The sequence below is a fragment of the Gavialis gangeticus genome, unplaced genomic scaffold (genome assembly GCF_001723915.1).
Source record: "Gavialis gangeticus isolate Ggan-Ray unplaced genomic scaffold, GavGan_comp1, whole genome shotgun sequence".
In the NCBI taxonomy this organism is placed as follows: Eukaryota; Metazoa; Chordata; order Crocodylia; family Gavialidae; genus Gavialis; species Gavialis gangeticus.
Genome location: NW_017729032.1, coordinates 95,534,443 through 95,544,408, shown reverse-complemented (window position 1 = coordinate 95,544,408; position 9,966 = coordinate 95,534,443). Strand labels below are relative to the sequence as shown.

General features: G+C 42.0%; 1 protein-coding gene across 5 annotated transcripts in view; it reads left to right on the top strand.

Annotated features, from left to right (window-relative positions):
- Positions 1-1,042: 1,042 nt before the first annotated feature.
- KLF12 (Kruppel like factor 12) overlaps positions 1,043-9,966 on the top strand; it is a 443,110-nt gene continuing 434,186 nt past the window's right edge. For all 5 annotated transcript variants that reach the window (XM_019524876.1, XM_019524879.1, XM_019524878.1 and 2 more), the window contains exon 1: positions 1,043-1,264. The gene's annotated coding sequence lies outside the window, so the exon portion shown is untranslated. The remainder of the gene's footprint in view (positions 1,265-9,966) is intronic.

Below are 9,966 nucleotides of genomic sequence, written 5' to 3'. Positions count from 1 at the left end.
AGCTGCATTTTTTATATCCCCATTTTTCCAGGTTGGACCGCACTGGCAATGAATGCGCTGGCCTAGGATTTTGAAACTGAATCAGGGGTCGGGTGGCCATCATAGAGGACATTCCGGTTTTCTGCTCTTCTGTCCTCTATTGATACGAAACCGAATGTGTTTGTTTTTCTCTGCAACAGGACATAAAGGTGTTGGGTTTCTTGTCAATAGAGGACAAAGGGCAACTGGACTGTCCTCTATGATGGCCACCCTAATCAGGGGGTTGTTTGTTTTGTTTTAAATGGGAATGGTCTCTGGCTCTGGACTGTAAAGAGCCCAATCCTGCAAGAGGAGCGGCTGCCCAGGCACCTCTGCTCCCACAGGACTTTCTGCCTGAGGCAGGACCGCAGCCATGAGTCTCGGCTGCGCTCCTGGACTAGTGCCCTTGAAAGCACACTGACCCTCCCCTCTCGGCCTATCACGGAGGGGGCATATCTGTGGCAGAGGAGACCGGCGCGGGGGCTCCGCGAGCCGCGCCAGGTAAGCGGCGGGCGCAGGCGGGTCCCGCCTTTCCGAGTCGCAGGGGGCCGCGGCGGCGGGGGCGCCCACGTCACAAAGCCCCCCCCTCAATACGTCACAAAGCCCGCCCCCAGGGTTCTTTCTGCCTTCACCTATTGTTCGGCGCTGCCCTGCCCCCACTCGCATTCCTGCGCTCCGCCACCTGGGCCTCGCCCTCCTTCCCCCCTCACCACCCTTCGGGGCGCGGGCCTGCCCGGCCACCAAGCCTCCTCCTCCACCTCCTCGTGGGGGCGGGGGTCCCGCTGAGCCGCGCGGCTCACATTGCATTTGCCGGCGGGGAGGAAGGGGCCCCTTTTGTTTGGGCTGCCTGCCCAGCCCCCGCTCCCAGCCCAGCCCAGCCCAGCCCAGTCCCCGGCCCCGAGCTGGGGGCCCCCAGCGCTGCTCCGCCCCCCCCAGCCTGTCCCTCTCCCTCTTGTATCTGCCAAGCCTCCACCCCCCGGCCCACCCTGCCTCCAGCCCCATCATGTGATGCGGGGAAGTCATTTGCAAGTACAACAGTTCTCTGTGGTGCCCCCATTCATTTCCTGAGAGCTGCATTAGAGCCGCTGAAGGGAGACTGGTGTGTGTGTGTGTGTGTGCGCGTGTGTGCGTGCGTGTGCATGGCTGCGTGTGACACGGTGTGTGTGCGTGCCAGGGACTGAGAGAGAGGGGAGACTGTGTAAAGGCAAAGAGAACAAATCTCTCCTGCTCTGCAGCTTCTGGTCAGGTCTGTGCCTCTTCCATTTCTTATGCGAATAAACATTCCTTTTTTAAAAATGATTATTACTATTTATTATTATTATTATTATTCCTTTCTCTCTCTTTCTCTCTTTTTTTTTTTTAGTTCTGTCTTTTTTGTTTCTTTGGCCGTCCCGTGCGATCTCTCTCCGCCTGTCTGTTTCTGTCATAAGCTGGAGTGGGATCCTTTCAGATGGGTGGCAGGCTGCTCTTTTGAATGGGGCAAGTGGTGGTGGCGGTGGGAAGGGGGGGGTTGGGATGCTCTTTTGCAAAACAAATCCATGTGCTTTAAATTCCCAGCAAGGATGCAAAAGAAAAGAAAAATAAATACAACCCCCAGGTTAACATAATGCAGATTGATGTACATTAGTAGGTTCCAGGGAGTGGAAGTGTTGGAGCACATAGAAAATGTAGGGTTGGAAGGGACCTCAGGAGGTCATCTAGTCCAACCCCCCTGCTCAAAGCAGGACCAGCCCCAGCTAGCTCATCCCAGCCCAGGTTTTGTTTAGCCGGATCATCCCGGCATTGCAAGGAAAGAAAGAAATGTCCGGCTGGGTTTGGGGTTTGCAGCACTGTTTTGCCATTCTGAACCTTTATTTGCCTGCATGGTATTGGGAAGAGGTGGAGAGTAACGGGTTAAGATGAAGATGACACTGTTGGCATTAATAGTGGTCCTAGTGCTATAGTCATTATTGTCTCTGGTAGTCATGATGTGTAGCTGTCACTTGCAACAGTGCATAGTTCATGGAAGTAGCCGGGGGCTGGCCTATGGCTGTTATATTCAATTAAGGTGGACTGAGCCAGAGTTGACAAGGGAGAACTTTACATGGAGGCCAGTTGTGAAGAGTGGCTCAGCTTGGGAGCCACCACTGATCTCTTATAAGCTTGCTGTAATGTGATGAGTGAGTGCTGACCTTGGTGACATTAGTCTGTATTCATGCGAGCAGCTTCTATGCAGGAAGAATCGATTCCGATTTTGTTTGTTACACAACTGCTATTGGAACTTTCTGTGAACTTTTATATGGAGGGCAAAAAAAAAACAAAAACAAAAAGGCAACATGCCAGATCTGATTAATGGCATATTTAAATTGATTGTTTTGGGGGGGAAAAATAACCTGATCCTTTGTGTTGTATTCCCTCCATCTCTCCCTTTGACTCTTCCTTCTCCCCATGCAAAGCTAACTGCTCTGCATACCTTATGAGTAAATAATAACTTTAATTCAACTGATAAGTGCTGACTGTGTTCAGTTAAAGTATAAGTACGGTGGAATGTGTAATCTGGATAAACAGTCTGTGCAGTTGATATTGTCACTCTCACTAATTTAACTGTACGGATTGTTAAAGTACCGTTCAGCAAAGGTAATTTAAAAAAAAAAGTCAGTGAGTAATATTGGCTTTCATCAAATTACTTATTTAAAGAAAATTACTGTTCTGTAGTTACATTCCTGCTAGGGAAACAAATACTCGTATTTACATTAAAAGCATGTGCATAGAACTGCTATAGCAGACGTGCCAGTCAAACAAACGTCACCCTGTAAATCCACCTAAACCATTCCCTTCCCTTTTCTTACTGGAGGACAGAGTTGTTCAGATAAGTAAATGGTCTGATATGAAATTGGTGCTGATGACAAACAGGGTGGTTCAGGAGTTTGTGATGTGAATAGCAGTGGTCACTTTTAAACACTGGGTGTATTCAGCTACTCCGATTTTTTTTTCTGTCACTCACAGAAGCATAATATTTATTCACTTTCAAGAAACACTTTTCAAACCTTGGTTATACAGTGTCTACTGTTGTCATCAGAAAAAATTAATTTATGTTCAGAAATGAATTTGATGCATTCAGAATCAGAACAAAGATGAGCAGTTTTTTGTAAGATCAGAATGATAAACAATTTAGTTCAGTTGCATGATTTATATCGGTATGTAAAATTTGACTTGCCTGTGGCAGACTTTTTTTTCTGAATACATAAGTAAACCATCTCTGTTCCATTATCAGTCACGAAATAAATGTGTATGGTGTGGTGTGTTTTTTGGGGGGTATTTTGTGCTTTTTTGCCATATCAGGTAGATAATTCACAACAACTTTGCAAGGCTCCTTTTTTATAGCACTGGTGCATGAGCTCCATTTTCTGGTTGATCTCCAACTCTGAAATGTAATAAGAACAGCAAAGTAGTCTCTAGTGTAGACTTAGTAACTATGCTGAATAGATTAGAGATGAGGCGATATAGCATTTCATTAATGATGTAAAGCTACAGTAAATACAGTCTGACTGCTTGCTTTTTATATAGCTTTTGTGCTTAAAAAAGCAAAAAAAAAAAAAAAAAGCTTTCCAGTGGGATGCAGTCAACTTGAAAATCTCCAGGCTGTCTTAATGTACAAGAGCTCCCTATGATCATCATTGCTGTAAGATGTTAGTAAATGAAATGTTCTGTATTTTTTCACTTTCTTTGTGGCTTTGGCAGTGTCTGTATACAGTCTGTTTTGCTGTTGGTCATTTTGCTCTGACTGTACTAGCCTGATGACATCACTCTCATTCACTGCTCCCGGGGAGCTCGAATGCGCACCCAGGTCATGCTGGATGTTTTACCAATAGCAGCAGAGCGGCTGTTCTATCTGCACTGGGGACAAGGACAGTGCTCCTGATCAGCAGGGATCCTGGTTTTCTCTGATCTAAAAAAATCCCCAATTTTCGGATTTAAAAAAGTAACCTCAAATGCACATTTTTCCACGATTTAAAATGAAATGCCACTAATACATAGATATATAGATATCTCTATATCTATATATAGAGATATCTATATATAGCAGTGTTTCATTTTAGTCATGGAAAAATGTGGATTTTAAGTTAGTTTTTTAAATCCAAAAACTGGGGATTTTTAAAAAATCAGAGTAAACCAGGGTCCCTGCTGATCAGGGATAGCCAAAGCAGCCAAAGGAGAGCACACCTTCCTTGACACCTTGTTATGGCTGGGAGCAATGGGAGCTTTAAGATGTGGTTTGGGTCCTTTCTCTTTCTGTACCAAACATGGAGCCAGCGAGAGAATAAAACCAGGTAGATTGTGCAAATCTGCTTCCTCCAGTCCCTCTGTGCAGGATTGAGGTGGGGAGCTCTCCTGTTTAGGCCCCAGCTTCCCATGACATGTGGATGTTTAACAAACTAGAGGAGGGATTCCTTACTCCCTGCTACTTCTCTGTTGGTCCTGGAAAGGAGTTTAGGGTTTAGGAGGTGTTCTCTGGGTTCTGCTGCTGTTATTGAAGAGGCTGGCAGGCATGCCAGAAGGGGAGGGTTGTTTGGTAGTCATGGTGGTATTCTCAGGCCTGCCCACTCTCCCTTGCTGCAAAGGCTCACACTGACCTCATTAGGGGAACAGAAAAATCCTTGCAGTGTTTTTATTTTAAAGGAATTTTCTTTAAAATTCCCAACATTTTAGGGCATGCTTTGTATAGAGAAGGCTGTCAGAATTTTGTGTTGAAACAGATTAGAACTTGTTTGAGTTCAATGTCACTTTAAAAGAAAAGGTCCTTATCCTTTAGTATTTTGGGGTTGCATCTGCCCTGGGCTGTGCTGATGCAGAGCAATGGAGACAATAAAAAACATTGTACGTTCTTTGGGGCAGTAGCCCTCTTTTTTTATTCTATGTACAGTTCATAACACATTAGAGTCCATGCTTGCAGCTTCTGGTGCTACCACAGGGCAAATGAGTAGTAAAAATAATATAGGGAGCCTTTCTGAGCACCATCTTTCACAACTACTTAAAGGCCTTTATTACGTCAATGGCAGTGGTAAAATATTTCATTTAACTCTGGGAACAGGATTAAGCCTAGACAACTCTAACACGAATATCAGCACTAGAGATGTGGTTTAGGGTTTGGGTGAGTGTCTGGCCACATTCAGCCCTTGTGAAAACAAAGCACGAGTGAATGCAGCTCCTGATCAGAGAAAAAACAATGTGTGACCACTGTTTGTGCCAGCCTGCCCTGAGCCATAATATCCTGCAGCTGCAGGATTGCTTTGTGAAAGTTGTGTGGTTGGCACTGCTCTTTGGTATTGCTACTCAGCCTTCTGGCCTGCTGCTTACAGAAAGGATAGGGTTTTGCATTATGTCACATTTCTTCAAAAGTACAAGTTTATGTTTAAAAAAATCATTCTATTTAGACATCAACTAAATGGGCACCCAGAAGTAAGCAGTTTGTGTATTACATTATTGGGAATATAATTAACATTATTTTTTCAGTCCTTTTTTTTTTTGTGGCCTATGAAGTATTTTGAGTGTAGGGCTTTTTATGGAAATGACTGTGGTTTACCTTCCTGTGTTCTAATAGCAATAATTTCCCTTCCAAGAAATTAGATTTCATTTTATGGAAAAATTGGTAGTGGTGCAGCGCTGAGACCTTGACCTCCTGAACTCCGAACTAGCGGTTGTTTACTACAGTTGCAGTCTGTATGTGCTTGAAAGAGGAGGAGCTGCAAGCACAAGCATGCTCACTTTCCCCAACCAAGAAGAAAACATAAAGCTGCATGACATTTTATAGCAAGCAGTGGAGAAATAGTGCTAAATAGTTGTCATGACTGTTTCTGTCCTCCTAAGTAGAATATGTTATGCTCTATCTGCAAGACAGACTTGGAGTTTTGAAAGTGCAAATGTGAAAGTACGACTTCATTTCCCGTGCAACGAAAAATAAAGAGATGAGCTTTAAGATGAACGGCAGGCTTTATGCCAGGAAAAAAGCAGGGGCTTTTTACCCTAGTAAAAAGACTTTCTTAATAGAAGCCAGCATTGTTTAGTCAGTCAAGAGTACTGTGTGCATTTTAGTGTAGTAACTGAAATTTAGGCTGTCTTTTCTCAGCTGAGTAACATGGAGTTTATGTTTGTTTGAAGGCATTCTCAAATGAGAACATAAATAAGAGTAATATGTAAAAATGATTGCTTTAGTTAACATAAAAAAGCCCCAACTCTGACAGTCTTGTGAAGAGCTGCATCTTGTTGCAGTACATAGTCACGTGGGAATCCTGGGCAAACTGGTTGGCATCCATTTAGAATATAAAGTCATGCTGTGCTTTCCAGCCTGCCAGCTTTACTGTAGAGCATACCTCGCAGTTTAGAGGTTGACTTTTCGAAGTGCCTTAAAATCTGTATATTGATGTTGCCTTGAAATCTGGTGTACCTTATGGTTGGGTCAGAAGAGAAGTTACTAATCCAGTTCACTTTTGATATATGCTGTAGCATTTGTTTGTTTTGCAAATGCAATTGCAAAGTATTAATCCATGTTGACGCTTGGTTTACTTATTATATCAAGTAAACCATTTGGTTACAAAAAATTGTGAAACAATTAGGTTAGGAAGAGCCAAAGAATAAAAGTAGCTTTGCTATAAAGTCATAATATTTATGCTATGTATAACAGAAGTATACGGTTTGACTACCTTGTGTGTCATTGAGACTTTCATTGTATTTATTGAGGTATTTATTGAGGCCCATGAATAGTGGCCAAGACTTTGGCCCAGTCATGATCAAGCTATGAGAAATGAAATGGTCACTTCATGTATTTTCAGGTAACAGTTACTTTCTGTCTCTGTATCTGTTGAAAAAGAATGTGGTCTGACCACAAGAACAGGAGCCTACCTCTCCTGTGTTTTAATCCTGGTTCCACTTTATGCAAATAATTACCTTTCTCATTGTCTTTATGGGGTATGATGGCCCAAACCATTCCTGTGTAGCTTGGTTGAAATACAAGTGGTACAATTTAGTTCATAGAGGAACAACTAACTCAGCAGTGATTGTGAAGCATTTTGAAAAAATGAGATCACCCCATCCTGTGTAGAGGGTGCCTGGTATCTCTCCCAGGAGAAGCAATCTTTTCTTGTCTCTTGCCAGCCATCTCTTGCCCTCAGCATACAGTTCACTTCAGAAAGTCTCCCTCGCTCTATGGGTCAAAGTAGCCTTTATTGCTCTGATGAATCACAGCTAAGAGGAAGTGAAGGTGAGATTCTGTGTGCCACTTGGTCCTGACACCCTCCCCTCCTCTGCTTTACAAATTACTCTGCAGGGAGCCCCAGTGCAGAAGCCTGTCCTCAGGCTTCCTATCGATTACCTGTATGTAATGCTCTTCCATACTTTTTTTTTTTTGCAGACTTGGTGGAGCTGCATCTGTTCATTTGTCAAGGGGACTTCTGTAACTGCAGACACAAGGGTTAGATTTGTCCATGAAGATGCTAATTATCATGATTATTATTAATATGTATGTTAAAAACATTAAAAGAGCATGAAGTTTTCAGAGTTGAAAATTTAGAGGAGATACCATTTAGATGACTGGTTGCATAGGGTCCTGTGAGATCAGGTAATTAAAGACTATTATGAAGTGTACAAACAATTGGAATTAAAGTTGTACACTTTGGGCAACCCTAATTTACTGTTTCCCAGGTTCTGAGTGCAATTGCAACAACTTTTTAAAGCACTTTAATATTTAATCTCATTTTTTTTAAATACTGAAAGAACAAAAATTCAGTCATGCAGTACATTATTTACCCCAATGTGGGGTATTAGCAGGGATCCTAGTTTTCTCTGATAAAAAGTATCCCCAATTTTCAGATTTAAAAAGTAACCCCAAATCCACATTTTTCTGTAATGAAAATGAAACACCACTACACAAGCACACACACACGTATGTGTTATATATATGTATATATGTAACATATATATTAGTGTCATTTCATTTTAATCATGAAAAAATATGGATTTTGGGTTGGGGTGTAGGTTGTAGCTGCGCTGGTCTAAGGACATTGGCAGACAAGGTTGTTTGGGCAAATCTGATATCTTTTATTTGTCCAACTCAAATTTTGCATCAGATTTTGGGTTACTTTTTTTAATCCGAAAATTGGGGATTTTTTTAAATTAGAGAAAACCAGGAGCTCTGGTCATTAGGTGTGCTGGAGCCAAGAACCTGTAGATTTATAGCATAGACTGCTAATACCTGAGTTAAAGAAATGGTTGGTAGCATTAACAAGTCTTTTATGTGAAATAGCTGTCAGGGAAGGATAAGATGCACTCTGCCTGTGGCTTACACACTGTTTGCTGGATAGCAGAATGATACTGGGAATCAAGAATTCTGGGTTCTGTCCCTGGCTCTGGAGATGAATGCTTGCTAATAATTTAAATACAGCATGATCAAACCCACAGATTTGGCATGCTGATACCAAAAAGCAGTGCGGCTAGAGGGCTGGGGCCTGAGTTCTATTCCTTGATCTGCCAGATGTGACCTCGTGGTAATCTGCTAGTTGTCTCATCTAATTGGTGTGTTGTCTTGCTCACTAACCGGGGCTGTGACATGCATAGAACTATGAATGTTAATTGGTGAAAGAGTTAAGGCTCTAACTTATGATGTCATCCTGGGTCTCAGCCCAGGACATCTTCCCCAGGCCAAAAGTTATTGTGGTGATGTTGCTGTGTCCCTTCTGGAGCTTTAGTTTTGTGTCTGAATTATACGCAACTGGGGACTGGCAGAAAAATCAGTGCAGTTGGCACGTAGGGAGCTCAGAGGCTGGGGGCATGTTCAGGGCAGATGGCATATTCAGAGATTTCAGCAGCAGCCTCTAAGAAGATTGTATGATTATGTGAAAGTTATGTTTTTAAGATAGTTACAGCTTGTTTAAATCCAGTTAGATTTTCATTGGGACAGGCAATATTCCCAACAATCTTTTTTCTGTCTGCTACCAGAAACAGCCGATCCATTTTTATTTCATGACAATTCCACCTGGAGTAGACACATGACTTGGGCATTTTTAGCCAGAACGGTTAAAGTTTATTAGGTGGAATGAATATAACCTGGGAAATGATAAAATGTCAAAGAGAACTCTTGTCATCATTCTTCATAGTGAGCATTACCTTTATTTTTTTGTGGCCCTATCATTTTCAAAGGGTGTACTTCAAGAGGAGGCTATTGTCTTTCTGGAAATGATGTATGTTGTATAAATGTATGTATAAATGAGTATGTTGGCTTCCAGGTGAACTTAGATGTTTTATGAAGAAGTATCTAGCAACTAATTGCACTAACCAATGCAAATGGTAAACAAAGAAACACACAAAATCCTTAAAAATTATCTGTATTTAACAGCAAAACACCTGATATCATTGGGTATGGAGCATGACTTAGGTTAAATCAAACCAATACAGGGCTCAGTTTCTATTTTGATTTGAAGAAGCATGAAAAGAATTCCAGGCTGACCTCAAAGGACGGGCACCACGGTTCTAGAAGACAGAGTTGAAAGAACTCCAATTCATTGGTCTTTAAAATCTATTTAAAAGTTGGGCACATGGATGTGAACTGTTCACATGTCTAACCTTTCAAGAAAATGTTCACTAAATGGGAAATAAAAAAGATATTCTTGAAGCACAGGGGAGGAAGAAGAATCTTTATGTGATTTCTTTGATACTTTCCAAAGCCATCATTTTTCATTGATCCTGTCTAATCAAGGAGATACTCTGTGTATAAAAAAAAATATTCAAATGGCTCTCCTTAGGGCCTAAAATTGTACTTAAATGGGGTATATACTGCATGTTTACTTAGTGTTGCGAAAGTTGCTAGCTTAGTAGAATTGTTGCTGTCTTCATCTTCACCTTCCAGTTTCTGTGTTCAGCTACACTAAAACTTCTAAATTGTCTACACCATAGATGGGAAATAAATGTTAAAAAAGT